General features: G+C 48.0%; 1 long non-coding RNA gene across 1 annotated transcript in view; it reads right to left on the bottom strand.

The window, feature by feature from the left end:
- The window catches only part of LOC137545144 (uncharacterized), a 231,270-nt gene that overhangs the window by 62,506 nt on the left and 149,417 nt on the right, over nucleotides 1–19,347 (bottom strand). The window lies entirely within an intron of this gene.

Here is a 19,347-nt window from a genome sequence, read left to right on the forward strand (position 1 = left end):
TTCTATCCTATAAGTTCCTATACCTGTTCCAATGTGGTCTGGATTACTGCAGCCTTTTCTAGTTGCACTTTTTCTGTAATATATTTAATCTTTTCTTTGTCGAGCTTTGTCGACCCAGAGAGGAATGTACTGCCTCTGCTGTGATAGGGAGAAGTTATGCACGCCCCCTCCAGGCTCTGTGTGTGTGCTCTGTTTATTAGTCACAGACAGTGTCTCTGCTCTGAGTTTCAGCTTGTCTGAGGGGGGAGGGAGCTCCCCATGCTGAGAAACTGGGAGAATCCCTGACTGGAGTGCAGATAATCACTATGTAATAAAAACTTGTAGTATACTGTAACATGATATAGTTACATAGTTACATAGTTATTTTGGTTGAAAAAAGACATACGTCCATCGAGTTCAACCAGTACAAAGTACATCTCCAGCCCGTCCCCCACTATATATATATTGTTTGTACAAACTGAATAAAACTGGCGATTACAAGCCAGGATCGTGGCGGGGAGCTACGGAAATGGCAAAGAGGGATGCAGGAGATCACAGTGACTCGATTGATATGTTTTTTATTGTACAAATCAGACAGTACAGATTCTCTTTAAAGAGAACCCGAGGCAGAAAACTGAAACCTTAATAGGACTCAGAGGCATGTCATGCACAAAGACATGCCTCTGTGTTGTTCTATCACTGCTGCCATCCCCCCCCCCTTCCCCCCTGCGCCGCGCTGCACCCCCTGCAATTCTGCAAATATCGCCAGGCTAGCGACAATCTGCTTGTCGCTAGCCTGCTTTGTTTACCTGTGGTTTGTCAATCATGCTCCTCCTCACTGCCACCTCCATGACAGTACTTCCTAGGTCGCGGCTTGGCTTCCAATTGGAGGAAGCTAGCAGAGGCGGGGAGCGGCGGGGGAGTCTGTCATGGAGGTGTCGGTGAGGAGGAGCATGATTGACAAGCCTCAGGTAAACAAAGCAGGCTAGCGACAAGCAGATTGCCGCTAGTCTGGCGATATTTGCAGGGGTTGCAGCGCGGCGCAGGGGGGGGGGCTGGCAGAAGCGATAGAACAACACCGAGGCATGTCATTGTGCACAACATGCCTCTGGGTCCTATTAAGATTTCAGTATTCCGGTTCTCTTTAAAGTGTAGCTGAGATGTTTAAACCAGAAACATTTATACTTATGTGGGGCTTCCTTCAGCCCCATGCATGCCGTGGGTTCCCTCGCTGTCCTCTCTGGCCGCTCCGTTGTCCTGTGGTAAGCCCCGGTAAATTGGCAAGTCACACTCAGTCGTGCATGCGCAGCCTGGCCGGAGCAGAACCCTATCATGCTCATGTGGCTCGGGAGTGTTCTGCACTTGCACAGTAATACTGCACAGGTGCAGAACACTCCTGGCCACGGGAGCGCAAAAGGTGTGCGCATGCGCGACTGAGCGCAACTAGCCAATTTACCGGAGCTTACTGCAGAACAATGGAGCAGCCCAGGATGGCTAGAGAGCCCATGGTGTGCACAGGGCTGGAGGAAGCCCCAGGTAAGTATAAAACCTTCTGGTTTAAACATCTCATGTACACTTTAAAATACGCAACGCATGCACTGGATAACTTCCTGGGATCTTGAAATGCCACTTCCTGTGAGCTTAAGTGCTGCAGGCTGAGCCAGCATAGTGACCGACACAAGCTCCGCCCATCTGTTGCACAGAGAACACAATATGGATGAAGTGGAGCTACAGAAACAACTATGCAAACTATTTCTATGCTCCGCCTCTCTCACCACCCTTTGCCATGTGTTTTTCAAAGTATTGCCAGGAAAAAACATGAAATCTGACCTCTGTTGTTCTATTGTCTATACTGAATTAATATTGATGAAAATTATTGAATCCTGGCAAAAAAAGAAAATAATACATACAAAAAATGGGAATACAGTACATCATAATTCTAAATGTCTGCTCACAGCCCAAGTGCAGCCCCACCCAGTATAGTTCCTTGTCAGTACCAGCTGAGACAGTGAGCAAAAAATGCTTGCTGGAGCCTTAGCAGTGCGTTTAGAGGTCATAAACTAAGGAAAAAAAGCTTTTATTTCTTGTAGAGGTCATAAACAAAGGCAAAAAGCTTTTATTTCTTTTCTAGAAAAGTAGTTACAAGAAATAGGATGGAAGTTCCCCAGACCTACCACTAGGTGACACTCCAAGGCAACAAGCAACTTCCTCTTACTATAATTTCACATGTGTAAGGAACTTACACATTTTTCACAGTCAGGGCTCGATCACACCTAGGGCGACGGCGTTTTGCATTTTTTTTAGAGTAGGTGATTTTAAAAAAAACACCCTAAAATTGCTAGTGCAATGAATCCTTATGGGATAGTTCATATCAGTGCGTTGCGTCTGCTTTCCGCTCAGCAAAGCGCTGCATGTACCATTTTTGAGGGGTTTTTGCTACAATGGAAGGTATAGGAAAAGCGCAAAACGCTCACAAAATTGCTTTGAGCAGCTATTGCATTCGCGCTTTTAAGAATAAATACATTATATTTATTCTTTTCCGCGTCAAATACTTCACTTCCTGATTTGCGTCAGGAAGTGATAAATCAAATCACTCTGCAAAAGCGCTTTACAAAAAATCGTAGTGCGCAGGGAAGTGCCGGGAGGGGGAACAAAAATCACTCACAAAACGCTGGCCTCGGCGATTGCGATTTTAGATGTAAACAAAGTCTCAGTGTGTTGCAAAGCACTTTGCACCGTGTTTTCTGCACAGAAAGCTGATCTAAACTGAGAACTCATATTGATCAGTGGCTAGTTCAAATTTGAATGCGGTTTTTTACACGCTGTGAAAAAATGTGCGCATTTTTCCAGTATAGGTACCCAGATGACCCCTCTCCCACCAGTACAGGTAGCCAGATGACCCCTTTCCCTCCAGTATAGCCTGATGACCCCCCTCCAGTATAGGTAGCCAGATGACTCCCTTAATCCCTCCCCACGCCTTTTAGTATATGTGGCCAGCTCGCCTTCACACCGCAACAGCCATCAGTGTCAGTCATTTCTCCGCTCGTCTCCAGTGCAGAAGCTTCCTCTTCCTTTCTGTCTCCAATGCTGCCCAAGTCCATAGCCACCAGCCACAATGCAAACGTGCACAGAGAGCAAGGTGGCTGCTGCACAGGCTGCTAGCAACAGAGTACCGCGGTCAGGCGCTCGCCTGATCTCCCTGCACTGCAGCATTTGCAAGCTTGCAAATGCTGCATAAATTTAGCCTGCTGCTTTGGTGCCCCTACTCCTGTGGTGCGTTAGGCCATGGCCTAGCTGGCCTTGGCCTAAATCCGGCCCTGCGTTCATGTAAAAATGGTGTTGCACTACAGGAAACTCTGCAACACAATGTACATTATAGTGCCGGGGTGGTTGCAATCAGAATGTGTTTCGAAAATCGCATGTGTTCTGAAGCGGTAATGTACCTAAGGGCCCTTAATGTGTTGCTATGCCTTGTGTTGCATTTTCATGATGTTTTTTTTTTGCTCCATAGCAATGCATTGTGAAAAAGCTTCAATTTTTCAGCGTATAGTTTTGTAAGAGGCCATAGAGAAACATGGACATTACCTTGCACATCAGTCGTCCTTTCAGTTACAACTGGCAGCAACTGATATAGTGGAAAGGGAACCTAACTGTCCCTCAGAGGGACTGGTAGCTCTGCATGCCTGTGTGAGAATGTAGTCTGCACCGCGCATTGTGACATGGGGCCGGTGCTGCTGTGCTGTGCCCATTCTGAGGGTCAGCTGACGTGGGGGTGGGATGGTTGGCTTCTTACCGTACAGAAGCCTTGCAGGACAGCATCATATCTGCATCCGCCACAAGTTATCAAAATGGCGCACCTTCTTAAAGCGGATCTAAACTCAGAACATCCTCTCTGCTCAAAAAGATAAGCAACAGCATAATAACCTTTAAACAAAAAACATTTCTTCGTTACAGCTGATATAAATTCTAAAATAAATCTGCACAGTTTCTACTTCCTGATTCATGGAAGCAGACATATTGTTAACCTCCTGTGCTTTCAAATGGGCTTATCTGCCATCTCTGCCATAGGCAGTCATGTGACACGGGGAGAGATCAGATTACCATTTGTGATTAGACACAAATGAGGGGGGATTAAACAGGCTAAACTCTCTAAATACATACAGGGTGCATTTCTCTTATAGGGGCCCATACACTTAATGATTTTCCCGCCGATATACAGCAGATTCGATCACTGTGATCGAATCTGCTGTGAAATCGTTGCACAAACGCTGACCAAACGATCGATTTCCATCCAAAATCGATCGTTCCCATCGATCGGTCCGTGCGGAAGATTTTCGCTCGATTGCCGGTGGGTCGGGAGTGCGTCGATAGCGGCGTTCGAATGTCCGATGACCGACGCTAGCGGCAATACATTACCTGATGTGGCCGGCGCGTATCCCCCGCTGTCATCGCTGATCCGTCTCCGCTGGGCGCCAGCAGGCTTCACTTCTACCTGTCCCGACAGGAAGTTTAAACACTAGAGCGCCATCTACTGTTTAAACTTCCCCGGACAGGAAGTACAGTGAAGCTGCAGCAATGGAGCCCAGAGCGGAGAAGAAGACAGCGGAGACCGCTCTCATGTTAAAAAGGCAAATTATTTAAAAACGCAAAACGCAGTCGTGTACAAAATCGCAAATCCAGAACGGCAAAGAAAAGCAAAAGAATGCAGAAATACACATGGCAGTAAACTCGTGGTTTTCTGCACAGACAAGCATGCTCCCAGCCTAAAGGACATCTAAAGTGAGAAGTATATGGAGGCTGCCATATGTATTTCCTTTTAAACAATGCAGATTGCCTGGCAGCCCTGCTGATCCTCTGGCATCAGTAGTGTCTAAGGCCTCAATTCACGGAGCATTATCAAATGTTTATCAAACACTTTATCAAACGTTTGATAATTTACCTCATGGGTAAAATCTCACTAAGGTGTTATATATTTGTTGAACGTTTTATCGGTAAAACATTCGATAAATATATAACACCTCAGTGAATTCAAAATTAGATTTTCCCCATGAGGTAGTTTATCAAACGTTTATCAAACGTTTGATAAAGTGTTTGATAAAACTCCGTGAATTGAGGCCAAAGTCACACACCTGAAACAAGCATGCAGTTCATCCAGGCACACTTCAGTCAGAAACCTCTGATCTGCTGTATGCTTGTTCAGGGGCTATGGCTAAACATATTAGAGGCAGATAATCAGCAGGACTGCCAGGCAATCTGCATTGTTTAAAAGGAAGCCCCCATATCCCTCTCTCTTCAGAGGTCCAGTTGTCCATCTTGGCAGTATGTAACACTCATTACTATGGGGTCACATAGCACTTGTGTGTCAGGGTATAATTCTACTAATTGACTAACAGAAGGCCAGCTCCGCCCCTCTCTGTCAGAAGACCACCTGACTCTCCTGTGAGCTGCAGTCACTTCCTGCAGGAGCTGTGACTATTCTCCCCCCATTGCCCCCTGGGACATGTGCTGCCCCTGCCATTCATCTCTGCACTGCTCCAGAATCAGATGGCTTGTTCTATACACAGGCAGAGCATCTGCTGCTCTTCAGTGTAGTCCTCATGCCACTCTGCTTACAAATGATTTCAGGTCTTCATTTTGGCCACCTTTCCCCTACTGCCCACCGCCTAGTCCTTAGTGCCAGGGGCGTAGCTAGAAATCACTGGGCCCCCCTGCAAAACTTTAGAAGGGCCCCCACCCCTCCCTTTCTGCACAGGTAAACTGAGAAGCAATGTTATTCAGTTGACTAGTGCACACATGAATGTGTTTTCCCCATGCAGATAACAACAGACAGCAGTGAAGCACTGCACGTAATTTCTCTATCAATTACATTAGCTTCTGTGATAAAACGCTTTCGTTGGGGGCTGGGTGCTACTGTACACAAGAGCCTGCTGCACACTGAATGGGGGCTGTCTACAAATCTTTGTCTACAAAACTTTGTATGATTCCTTATCAGTGGCTGAGCAGATGCAGTCATTAGAACAATTGTGCAGAAAGCTTTTTCTCTCCGTGCCCTTAGTTGTCAGTCTCTCAGGATGGGAAAATAAACTTTTCTCCACATGGAGCCCCCTGTTGCTTCTGGGCCCCCGATGCGGCTGCATCTCTTGCAGGATCTATTGTTAAGCCCCTGCCCAGTGCTATGGTTATGCCCTGCTATAGCTCTCTCTTGCTTGCCCTCTCTCCTACCCCCTCCTCTCTCCTCAGCGCAGAACAGGCTGCTCATGTTTATACCGCGATCTGTCACCCAAAACCATCATTTCAGCTGACTGCAGCTGCAAGCATGTCCTGGGCCACAAAGGGACACGTATGAAGGAACAAAAACCTGGAGTGTGAGGTCACACTTTGTCTGCTGCTTAACCATCTCCTGCAAAGGGTGGGCTTGGACTAACAAACATACAGTATGAGGCCTCTTGCACACTGCAAGCGATTCCGATTCAGATTCCGCTTTTTAATCGTTTTTTAGATCCGATTCCGATTTGCAGTTTGCTCCCTGCACACTGCAAATCGGAATCGGAATCGGATGTAAAAACTGATTAAAAAGCGGAATCTGAATCGGAATCGCTTGCAGTGTGCAAGAGGCCTGACAAGGGTCCATGCCTACCGGTGGAACCAGTCACACTTATCCCCTGTCCAAGTTATCTATTGTGTTTCTGCAACAGACAAACCCAACAGGTCTGATTATTTTCGGTCAGCGAACGCGTTGACCTTCAGACGACATAATGGTCATACAGTGGCCACCGCAGCAGACCCGGGAGCAGTACGGCATATTTATACTAGAGACTTAGAATCCAGCTTAAACATGCTTGTCCTGTTTTTCAGCATTTTTTGCACCACTTTTGATGCACTTTTTGTCAGTATTCCATCTGCTTCTGGTCCTTCTCGAAGCAGTCCAGTGCTGATTCTTCTAGTTTCGTTAGAATTCATACCATGTAAAGTTCTGTCACTTTTCTACAGTGTTGTGTCAACAAAAATACATCACGCAGGCCTGGATTTACTTCACAGGAGCCTATAGGCACAAATGACCTGGCACCCTAGACCTACGCCCTCCATGAACCTACAAACCTGATCCAAACAGCACCCCAAGTGTGCTGGCTGGGCCATCCCTTACTTCCCTTGCCCGTCATATGAAGCTACAGGTGCCCCTTAGCTAAAGGAACCTCAATATTAAGTAGCTAGAAGTTCCCCTGACTGAAGGGAGATCTTGTTAGTGGAATGCAGAGAGCCGGGTGAGTAACCTCTCATTTAAATTCTCATCAGGACTCTGCATAGAGCAGGAGGGAGGGAGGGATGCGCTCTGGGAGGGGAGCAAGCCGCCTTTCCATCATCAGGCGCCTATAGGCACGTGCCTACAGTGCCTTATGGTAAATCCGCCCCTGACATCACATCCATCACACTTTATTAACAGGGACTGAGGAAAACCCCAAAGACTGGAGAAAACTGAAAACCTTCATCACCCAACTCTTGCTATGCTCTACTCTGCTGTAAAAACAGGCTCTCCAATCAGTGTTAAAGGGACACTGTAGGGGTGTCAGGGGAAAATGAGTTGAAGTTACCCGGGGCTTCTAATGGTCCCCCGCAGACATCCTTTGCCCACGCAGCCACTCCCCAATGCTCCGGCCCCGCCTCTGGTTCACTTCTGGAATTTCAGACTTTAAAGTCTGAAAACCACTGCGCCTGCATTGCCATGTCCTCACTCCCGCTGATGGCACCAGGAGCGTACTGCTCAGGCCCAGTATGGTCTGTGTCTGCGCCGTGCGCTCCTGGTGACATCAGGGGAAGAGAGGACACAGCAACGCAGGCGCAGTGGTTTTCAGACTTTAAAGTCGGAAATTCCAGAAGTGAACCGGAGGCGGGGCCAGAGCATTGGGGAGTGACTGCACGGGCACAGGATGCCTGCGGGGGACCATTAGAAGCCCTGGGTAAGTTCAACTCATTTTCCCCCCACCCCCCCCTACAGTATCCCTTTAAAGTGGTCTGAAAGTCAGCATTTCTACTTTGCTCTAAAAGATTCCTCACTGCTTGAAAGCTTAGCTACTATCCCAGAATTTTTTTTAGCATAACATCACTGAAATGGTTAAACAAAGCACTTTGTCCTGCTATTCAGCTTCAAATCCGCATCCAAACTGTAGATAACAGTATCTTTGTTTACATTCCAATGTTGATACATGTGAGTAAACACAGCATAACAAGTGAAAAGGAGCTCTCTGTGAAGCTCTCTGTGCACACAGTTCAGAATAGCTCATTAGAAGACGTTAATATATAATAAAAAGCAGTTTGAATAAAATGCAATGGCAGGTTTCAGGGTAGGATAAACTACACTTTGGAAACTTGTAATTTGTTAACAGACAATATTACTTATGCACAAAAGCAAATATGATAACTGTATGAGTAATAAAAAGTAGGAAAACACATTTTTATTGAATGTTATGTCGGAGTTTCAGGCCACTTTAAGAGGATAATAAGATAAAGTAGAAACCACAAAGAGGTTTAGCTGCAGTCCAAAAATAAGCTTCAATGTATTTCATGCAAAAAGTTTCAAGATCTCTTTGATCATCAATATGTCTTCATAGAAATCACATTTATAATCAGGGTCGGACTGGGACACTGGGGGCCCACCAAAGAAATTTCAACCTGGGGCCCACACATCCCATGATTGCGGTGAAAAAAGGGCCATGCACCAGAAGGTGGGCGTGGTCATGATGTATTATGGACAGGACCAAACGTACATGATTTTAGCAGCATTGTAATTCAGAGACTCTGCTGCCCAGCAAAACTTTGCATAGAGTCCCCTCCTTCAATATAAAGTAATGTCCTACTTTGCAGAGGTTGTGACTGCAGAGGTTGCGACTGAATGGGGGCCCTTGGGCCAAAGGGGCCCCGAAGGGCCCTCCCTCAACTACAGTATTACCTCTCTATTGGTCCTTTGCTCATAATAATCACTTCTATAGATACTTTGAACAGTGGTAATCATTAAACTTTTTCCCATCCCCTTCTTGCACCTCTGACAATGTAGTTGCCATTGGCAGGTTTTGGTGCGTCGTATCAATTGTTATGTATAGAGTGCTTGGGGGCCCCAATGTAAAATTTGCATCGAGGCCTACACCTCCTTAGCTGCGCCACTGCTCTCAGCATGAGTGATTACAGCACTGAGAAGAGAATTTTTGTGCTGCAGGCAGCAATTGGAGCTCTGTCAGACAAGGAGGGGGGGGGGGGCACCAGAGACCTGGAGGGGGGGCACCGAGGGAAAAAACTACTACTGTGGCCCAGTCCGTCCCTGTTTATAATGGCTTATAGTCTTATACATCTAACAAGCAGGACATCCACAATCTCTTCACAAGATTTTGTATAGCATGGCTTGGAGTGATACATATAATATTTTAGGTGACGACTCTAATTCGTTTCAAGCCATGGAAACTCTTCATCAGGCCCTAATGATCAAAATTCTCCTCATGCCAAGTTTAGAAGAACAAAATTCTGTAGCACACACATAATGAAAAGCCCGCTCCCACCAGGCAATCTCAGACACCAATCGCAGGTTCGGGGAAGCAACCGCCACCGTTCAGAAGATAAAAAGGCCTGATGAAGAGCCTCCGTAGCCTGAAACAAAATCTCCATGGAGATAACATATAACATGACTTAGAGTGATAGAATATTTCATGCCTTTTTATCTTCTGAACGGTGGCGGTTGCTTCCCCGAACCTGCGATTGGTGTCTGAGATTGCCTGTTGGGAGTGGACTTCTCATTATGTGTGTGCTACAGAATTTTGTTCTTTTATACTTGGCCGGAGGAGAAGGTTGATTATTAGGGCCTGATGAACAGGGCCGGTTTAAGCAACAATGGGGCCCCAGGGCAAAATAAACCTGAGGGGCCCCCCAACATATACCCCGGAACAAAAATCGACATTAGGGGACCTTTTTTGCAGCTGGTATAGTCAGGAAGTCCCAATCGGTCGGAGCTCCACATTCTGGCTATCCCAGCCTGCATGGGGGACAATGGGTTAAAAAGTTTCAGGAGGGGGGACCTCACATAATTTAAAAAAAAAAAAATTCCCACACTCTAAACATAAAAAAAAAAATTGGGAAAATAGGAAAAAATGCCAGGGATCTTCATACAGCCATATTGCGGCTGTATAGCGATCCCTGACCAAAGCACTGCGGCTGCGTATGGACCCCCTGGAAACCCCGTCAGGAAATTTATTGCGCTTTCGTTTGATACATGTAAAATTACACTACCGTTAGGTTTGCTACTAAAAGTAACATTTACCGCATTTAAAAGTATACATTTTTCCTTCGAAACTTTAAAATCGATTTTCTCAAAAACTATAAGGTCTTTTTGAAAAATTGTTTTTTCCTCTTATTCCTAATGATCTCCTTAACATGTCCTGCAAATTTAGGGTTTCTAGCATTTAAGGTGGATTTGCTATTAACCATTAAAGTCGGCAGGTTTTTAAATGTGTATTTTTTTTTTCCGTTGAAACTTTAAAATCGATTTTCTCAAAAACTATAAGGCCGATTTGAATTTTTTTTTTTCCTCTTGTAGCCACTGAGGGCCCCTACAAGCTCTGGGGCCCTGGGGCAGCTGCCTCCTTTGCCTTAATGGTAGCGCCGGCCCTGCTGATGAAGAACTTCCATAGCGCGAAACGAACTAGAGTCGTTGCCTGATATATTATATGTTTCACTCTAAGCCATGCTATATGTGGCCTTCATGGAGATGTGGACTGGCCTGCTTGTTAGATGTATAAGCCATTATAAATGTGATTTCTATGAAGACATATTGATGATCAAAGAACTCGCGAAACGTTTTGTATGTTTGCAGAAGTTATTATAGTTATTATGCTCTTTACTACAATACGTGCGAATTGGGTGTGGTGAATCATCCGCATTTATTGCATTTTTCAAAAGGTCTCCCTATTATTTATGTTTACTGCTCCAGTCAGTGGTTGGCCAGCACGTTTAGCATGTGATCAGCCATATGTCAGTCCCATCATGCATCAGGCCTCAGCATCTCTAGTCAGTGGTTGGCCAGCACGTTTAGCATGTGATCAGCCATATGTCAGTCCCATCATGCATCAGGCCTCAGCATCTCTAGTCAGTGGTTGGCCAGCACGTTTAGCATGTGATCAGCCATATGTCAGTCCCATCATGCATCAGGCCTCAGCATCTCTAGTCAGTGGTTGGCCAGCACGTTTAGCATGTGATCAGCCATATGTCAGTCCCATCATGCATCAGGCCTCAGCATCTCTAGTCAGTGGTTGGCCAGCGTCTCCTCCTGTAGCCTCTCCCGGGATGTCAGTTATAATGCATATGTTGGCTTTGTCCTCTGGGAATTAGCCGAGTGATTAGTGAGGACAAACAGACTCATCCTGAGGCTTCATTCACAAAAGCAGAAGATTGGAGATCAAAGTGCCTGATCCTTCTATTGTCCCCACAGGCTGGCAATGCAAAACCTCCCTCCATATCAAGGCTGCATTCACCTGAGGTAATCCCTCAGAGGAAGTATCCCAGCTCTTCCCATAAGTCTCAGAAGGTGCTTCTCTGAGGGCGTGGCAGTCCCTCACACACCTGTCATGTAAAGATGGCATAAAGGTCACAGTCACACCTCCACTCAACAGCCAGATGTGTTCCACAGAGGACAGAAGAATGAGGAGAACCTGTCCCTACAGTCAGTGTCAGTCACACCCAGGGCCGGTCCTGGACTTTCTGCTGCCTGAGGCAAAGATCGTAAAGGCGCCCCCCCCCCCCCCCAATATTTCTACATAACATGAGCGGCGGCCGGCGGCAGCCAGCCAGCCGTATCATCATCATCGACACGTCGGCGGCGCTCGCTGCTCAGTGACTGACCGTGACAATCAGCCGCAGCCAGGGCAGCAGAGCGGGCGGCAGCCGCCGCCATCAAATCAGCAGGCTTAGGCACTAGGCAGCGTCACCAGCATGCAGCCTTGGAGGAGACAGGAGAGGCCGCAGAGCTCCGAGTCATCGGACTCGGAGGCCGGCGGCAACAGTGCAGTTTCTAGGCTAAAATGCACCCAGGGCGAGGGTGTAAAAATTGCGCCCCCCCCCCCCCCCCCGGTATAGGTAACCAGCTATAGGTTCCCCCCGAGTATAGGTGGCCAGGCATGGGTGAGCCAGTAAAGTTGCCCCCAGTATAGGTTAGCCAGGTAGTTGCCTCCAGTATAGGTAGCCAGTATAGTTGCCCCCAGTATGTTAGATAGGCAGGCGCCCCCCCCCCCCCCGGTATAAGTTAGATAAGTAGGTGCCCCCAGTACAGGTTAGCTAGGTAGGTGCCTCCAATATAGGTAGCCAGTATAGTTGCCCCCAGCATAGGTTAGATAGGTAGGTACCCCCAGTATAGGTTAGTTAGGTAGGTGCCCCCAGTATAGGTAGCCAGTATAGTTGCCACCTGTATAGGCTAGCTAGGTAGGTAGGTGCCCCCAATACAGGTTAGATAAGTGCCCCCAGTATAGGTTAGATAGGTAGCTTCCCCCCAGTATAGGTTAGATTAGGTCGCTGCCCTTCAGTATAGGTTAGATTAGGTAGGTGCCCCCAGTACAGGTTAAATTAGGTAGGTGCCCCCAGTATAGATTAGATAGGTAGCTGCCCCCAGCATAGGTTAGACAGGTAGCTGCCCCCCAGCATAGGTTAGATAGGTAGCTGCCCCCCAGTATAGGTTAGATAGGTAGCTGCCCCCCAGTACAGGTTAGATTAGGTAGGTGCCCCCCAGTATAGCTGCCCCCAGTACAGGTTAGATTAGGTAGGTGCCCCCCAGTATAGGATAGATAGGTAGCTGCCCCCAGTATAGGTTAGATAGGTAGCTGCCCCCCAGTATAGGTTAGATAGGTAGCTGCCCCCCAGTACAGGTTAGATTAGGTAGGTGCCCCCCAGTATAGGATAGATAGGTAGCTGCCCCCAGTACAGGTTAGATTAGGTAGGTGCCCCCAGTATAGATTAGATAGGTAGCTGCCCCCAGCATAGGTTAGACAGGTAGCTGCCCCCAGCATAGGTTAGATAGGTAGCTGCCCCCCAGTATAGGTTAGATAGGTAGCTGCCCCCCAGTACAGGTTAGATTAGGTAGGTGCCCCCCAGTATAGGATAGATAGGTAGCTGCCCCCAGTACAGGTTAGATTAGGTAGGTGCCCCCCAGTATAGGATAGACAGGTAGCTGCCCCCAGTATAGGTTAGATAGGTAGCTGCCCCCCAGTATAGGTTAGATAGGTAGCTGCCCCCCAGTACAGGTTAGATTAGGTAGGTGCCCCCCAGTATAGGATAGATAGGTAGCTGCCCCCAGTACAGGTTAGATTAGGTAGGTGCCCCCCAGTATAGGATAGATAGGTAGCTGCCCCCAGTATAGGTTAGATAGGTAGCTGCCCCCCAGTGTATGTTAGATAGGTAGCTGCCCCCCAGTGTAGGTTAGATAGGTAGCTGCCCCCCAGTATAGGATAGATAGGTAGCTGCCCCCCAGTATAGGTTGGATAGGTAGCTGCCCCCCAGTATAGGTTAGATAGGTAGCTGCCCCCCAGAATAGGATAGATAGGTAGCTGGCCCCCAGTATAGGTTAGATTAGGTAGGTGCCCCCCAGTATAGGATAGATAGGTAGCTGCCCCTAGTACAGGTTAGATTATATAGGTGCCCCCCAGTATAGGATAGATAGGTAGCTGCCCCCAAAACAGGTTAGATTAGGTAGGTGCCCCCCAGTATAGGATAGATAGGTAGCTGCCCCCAAAACAGGTTAGATTAGGTAGGTGCCCCCCAGTATAGGATAGATAAGTAGCTGCCCCTAATACAGGTTAGATTAGGTAGGTGCCCCCCAGTATAGGATAGATAGGTAGCTGCCCCCAAAACAGGTTAGATTAGGTAGGTGCCCCCCAGTATAGGATAGATAGGTAGCTGCCCCCAAAACAGGTTAGATTAGGTAGGTGCCCCCCAGTATAGGATAGATAGGTAGCTTGCCCAGGTAGGTGCCCCCTCATAATGGCGGAGGGGGGAGCCGGAGCCGCGGGGAGGGCAGCCCGACCTCTCCCTCCCTCTCCCCGGGCCGCCCTCCATGCTCCCCCCTCGGACTTTAGGCAGCAGAGTTAGCGCGCAGGGAAGCGCTGCTGTACACAGTTGTTACTCACCTCCCTGGATCCGATCACCGCTCCCGCCCTGCTGGTCTCCTCTCTGCCTAGCCGGCTGATACACACGCGGCTGCTTCCTGTGTAAACAGGAAGCAGCGTGTGTAATGTATCAGCGGCTACATTGCAGAGAGGAGACCAGCAGGGCGGGAGCGGCGATCTGATCCAGGGAGGTGAGTAACAGCTGTGTACAGCAGCGCTTCCCTGCGCGCTAACTTTGCTGCCTGCACTCCGAGGGGGGAGCATGGAGGGCGGCCCGGGGAGAGGGAGGGAGAGGTCGGGCTGCCCTCACCGCGGCTCCGGCTCCCCCCGCTCAGTCACAGCCACGTCATCTGGTGCCGCCCCTCCACTTCCTGCCGCCTGAGGAACCCGCCTCACCCCGCCTCATGGGCGGGCCGGCCCTGGTCACACCTCACATGAATCAGAAGGGCAACAAGGCTCTGATGCACTAACCTATTTTCTTACCAGTTCAATCCAAAAAAGCTTTATTGGCAGAACCAAAGACAATTAGAGTTGCCAATAAAAAACAGAAATGCATGGGAGAGTAATTGAAGGAGTGGCTGTAGGATTATAGTGGTAAGAGTACGGGGGACACTATAGGGGATACACTAGCACGGTGGCATAAGGGTAGCACTCTCGCCATGCAGCACTGGGTCCCCAGTTCAAATACCACCCAGGACACTATCTGCACGGAGTTTGCATGATTGTCTCTGTGCCCACATGGGTTTCCTCGGGGCACTCTGATTTCATCCAACATCCCAAAAACATACAGATAAGTTAATTGGTTTCCCCTAAATTGGCCGTAGACTATGAAACATGCACTACACGATACATACATAGACATATGACTATCGTAGAGCCTGTAGAAGCGTCCTGAACACACGCTCGACCATCGTTGAGAATAAACGAGTGATAACCAACAGGAGGCATTAGGCAACCAATGTGGGAGTATGATTGAATCCAATGACGGCGCAAGGACAGTTCACCCATTCGGATTGTTGGTGGAAGCACAAAAATAGGACCCAGAAGACCTAAATTCACCAGACATGAGTAGCTTCAATGGAGCGATCATTTGTTATAATTGGATACGACCGACTTACACCAATTATCGTCCAAACCGGTCCGCCAGAATGGATCGCTTGCCTCTACATCAATGTAATTATCATCACTTCAAAGAGACCGGCACCACTTGGATAGATTAGCATATGCAATAAAAGAGCTTTATACTAATCTATCCAAGTGGTGCCGGTCTCTTTGGAGAAAAGCTGGTGTTGGTGCGTCCCAAGGGACACTGGGACGAAGACCGTGGCACACTGATCGCTACTCAGTTCTGTGGTGCTCCTCCTATGCTACTTGACTATTATCATCACTTCAGACAGAACAAGGAAATTGTTATTGAAAAAGAAACCATTGGACGGTGCCGCCATTGTATACATTAGCACAGCGGTATGGGAGCCCTGACCAGCCGATCACTGATCGGGAAATCATTTGGGGTGGTGGCTGTGGATCTGCCTGTGTGTAGCACAGCGGTATGGTAGCCCTGACCAGCCGATCACTGATCAGGAAATCATTTGGGGTGGTGGCTGTGGATCTGCCTGTGTGTAGCGCAGCGGTATGGCAGCCCTGACCAGCCGATTACTGATCGGGAATTCATTTGGGGTGGTGGCTATGGATCTACCTATGTGCAGCACAGCGGTATGGGAGCCCTGACCAGCCGATCACTGATCGGGAAATCATTTGGGAAGGTGGCTATGGATCTACCTGTGTGCAGCACAGCGGTATGGGAGCCCTGACCAGCCGATTACAGATCGGGAAATCATTTGGGAAGGTGGCTATGGATCTACCTATGTGCAGCACAGTGGTATGGTAGCCCTGACCAGCCGATCACTGATCGGGAAATCATTTGGGGTGGTGGCTACGGATCTACCTGTGTGCAGCACAGCGGTATGGGAGCCCTGACCAGCCGATCACTGATCGGGAAATCATTTGGGGTGGTGGCTGTGGATCTACCTGTGTGCAGCACAGCGGTATGGCAGCCCTGACCAGCCGATCACTGATCAGCTGCTGTGATTCTGCCTGTGTGCAGCACAGCGGTATGGCAGCCCTGACCAGCCGATCACTGATCAGCTGCTGTGATTCTGCCTGTGTGCAGCACAGCGGTATGGCAGCCCTGACCAGCCGATCACTGATCGGGAAATCATTTGGGGTGGTGACAGTGGATCTGCCTGTGTGCAACACAGCGGTATGGTAGCCCTGACCAGCCCATTACAGATCGGGAAATCATTTGGGGTGGTGGCTGTGGATCTGCCTGTGTGTAGCGCAGCGGTATGGCAGCCCTGACCAGCTGATTACAGATCGGGAAATCATTTGGGAAGGTGGCTATGGATCTACCTGTGTGCAGAACAGCGGTATGGTAGCCCTGACCAGCCCATTACAGATCGGGAAATCATTTGGGGTGGTGGCTGTGGATCTGCCTGTGTGTAGCGCAGCGGTATGGCAGCCCTGACCAGCCGATTACAGATCGGGAAATCACTTGGGTTGGTGGCTTTGGATCTGCCTGTATGTAGCACAGCGGTATGGTAGCCCTGACCAGCCGATCACTGATCAGGAAATCATTTGGGGTGGTGGCTGTGGATCTGCCTGTATGTAGCACAGCGGTATGGTAGCCCTGACCAGCCGATCACTGATCGGGAAATCATTTGGGGTGGTGGCTGTGGATCTGCCTGTGTGTAGCACAGCGGTATGGCAGCCCTGACCAGCCGATTACAGATCGGGAAATCACTTGGGTTGGTGGCTGTGGATCTGCCTGTATGTAGCACAGCGGTATGGTAGCCCTGACCAGCCGATCACTGATCAGGAAATCATTTGGGGTGGGGGCTGTGGATCTGCCTGCATGTAGCACAGCGGTATGGTAGCCCTGACCAGCCGATCACTGATCGGGAAATCATTTGGGGTGGTGGCTGTGGATCTGCCTGTGTGTAGCGCAGCGGTATGGCAGCCCTGATCAGCCGATCACTGATCAGGAAATCACTTGGGGTGGTGGCTGTGGATCTGCCTGTGTTTAGCAAAGTCTCCCCAGTGACATTGCTGCGGTGACATTCCCCTGCTCAGGACGCTGCAGGTATGCAGAGGTGACAGATGGAGGGGATTAGCCAGGAACACATATGTGACACACAGGCAATTACCTGCTGCACAAAGGTCCTTCTGTCACCTAACCACTAATGTCACCTGTCTGCTGTGCACAGTGCAGGTGGCAGAGAGAGTTCACCCAGAGGATAACCTCACATTACATGAGCAGTGCTGCACCCTGAGGCCCCTGCAGATGTGTCCCCCATACTGCCTGATGTATAACACTGCAAGATCTCTCAGCTTCTGCTCCACAACACTGTTACTAGAATTCATATAGCGCCAACATCTTCTGCAGCACTGTACAGAGTACATAGTCATGTCACTGGCTGTCCTCAGAGGAGCTCACACTCTAATCCTACCATAGTCATAGCCTAATGTCCTACCATATTATTATTGTATTTATATAGCACTGACATCTTCTGCAGCACATTACAGAGTACATAGTCATGTCACTGACTGTCCTCAGAGGAGCTCACAATCTAATCCTACCATAGTCATAGTCTAATGACCTACCATATTATTATTATTATGTATTTATATAGCACTGACATCTCCTGCAGCACTTTACAGAGTACATAGTCATGTCACTGACTGTCCTCAGAGGAGTTCACAATTTAATCCTACCATAGTCATAGTCTAATGTCCTACCATATTATTATCATGTATTTACTGCCTGATGTATAACACTGCAAGATCTCTCAGCTTCTGCTCCACAACACTGTTACTAGAATTCATATAGCGCCAACATCTTCTGCAGCACTGTACAGAGTACATAGTCATGTCACTGGCTGTCCTCAGAGGAGCTCACACTCTAATCCTACCATAGTCATAGTCCAATGTCCTACCATATTATTATTATGTATTTATATAGCACTGTCATCTTCTGCAGTAATGTACAGAGTACATAGTCATGTCACTGACTGTCCTCAGAGGAGCTCACACTCTAATCCTACCATAGTCATAGAGTAATGACCTACCATATTATTATTATTATGTATTTATATAGCACTGACATCTCCTGCAGCACTTTACAGAGTACATAGTCATGTCACTGACTGTCCTCAGAGGAGTTCACAATTTAATCCTACCATAGTCATAGTCTAATGTCCTACCATATTATTATCATGTATTTATATAGCACTGACATCATCTGCAGCACTGTACAGAGTAGATAGTCATGTCACTGACTGTCCTCAGAGGAGCTCACACTCTAATCCTACCATAGTCATAGTCTAATGTCCTACCATATTATTATTATTATGTATTTATATAGCACTGACATCATCTGCAGTACTGTACAGAGTACATAGTCATGTCACTGACTGTCCTCAGAGGAGCTCACACTCTAATCCTACCATAGTCATAGTCTAACGCTGGGAATACATGATGCATTTTTTCCGCTCGATTCTCTGCTCGATCAATTTTGCCGCTTAATTTACCACTCAATTCTCTTATCTTCCGCTAGTTTTCTTATCTTATTCCATTCACTTCTACGAGAAATCGAGAGGCGAAATGATCGAACGTGAGATCGAACATGTCGGAAATTATCTATCGAACCATCTATCTGCTGGAAAAACGCATGGTGTAATCCCAGCGTAATGTCCCACCATATTATTAATATGTAGGAAGTGAGTGAAAAGACTAATTCAGTTACTTGGAAAACTTCACCAGATGAAGCATCACCAGCCGTAGATTATCATATGCAGTGTTCTCCACAGGCTCTTTAGGCCAGGAGCTCCGCCCGGCTAGTTTTGGTGAGCGCCGGGCTGTCATCAGCTCACCTCCTCCTATGATGTAAGCACGGAAGCACCAGCCCTGCATTCTCTCATCTTGCCCCACCCGGCTGGAAATAATTTCTGGGGAGAACAGTGATATGTATTGGAGGGAAGTTGCCTAGAGCTCCAAATCCATTATAAAAGCTCTTTATTCATTCAAAGACATTAAAACATAAATGAAACAGCCTGCTAATCTGACTCAGGCACTGGCGTCACAAGGAGGCGGGAGAGGCGGGGTCAGTCAACGTTTCACCCATCTAGGGTCTTCTCATGACCTGCCCCACCATCTTTCTACTGTTTTATAGAGATACATCTGC

Source organism: Hyperolius riggenbachi, chromosome 1 (genome assembly GCF_040937935.1).
Source record: "Hyperolius riggenbachi isolate aHypRig1 chromosome 1, aHypRig1.pri, whole genome shotgun sequence".
In the NCBI taxonomy this organism is placed as follows: Eukaryota; Metazoa; Chordata; class Amphibia; order Anura; family Hyperoliidae; genus Hyperolius; species Hyperolius riggenbachi.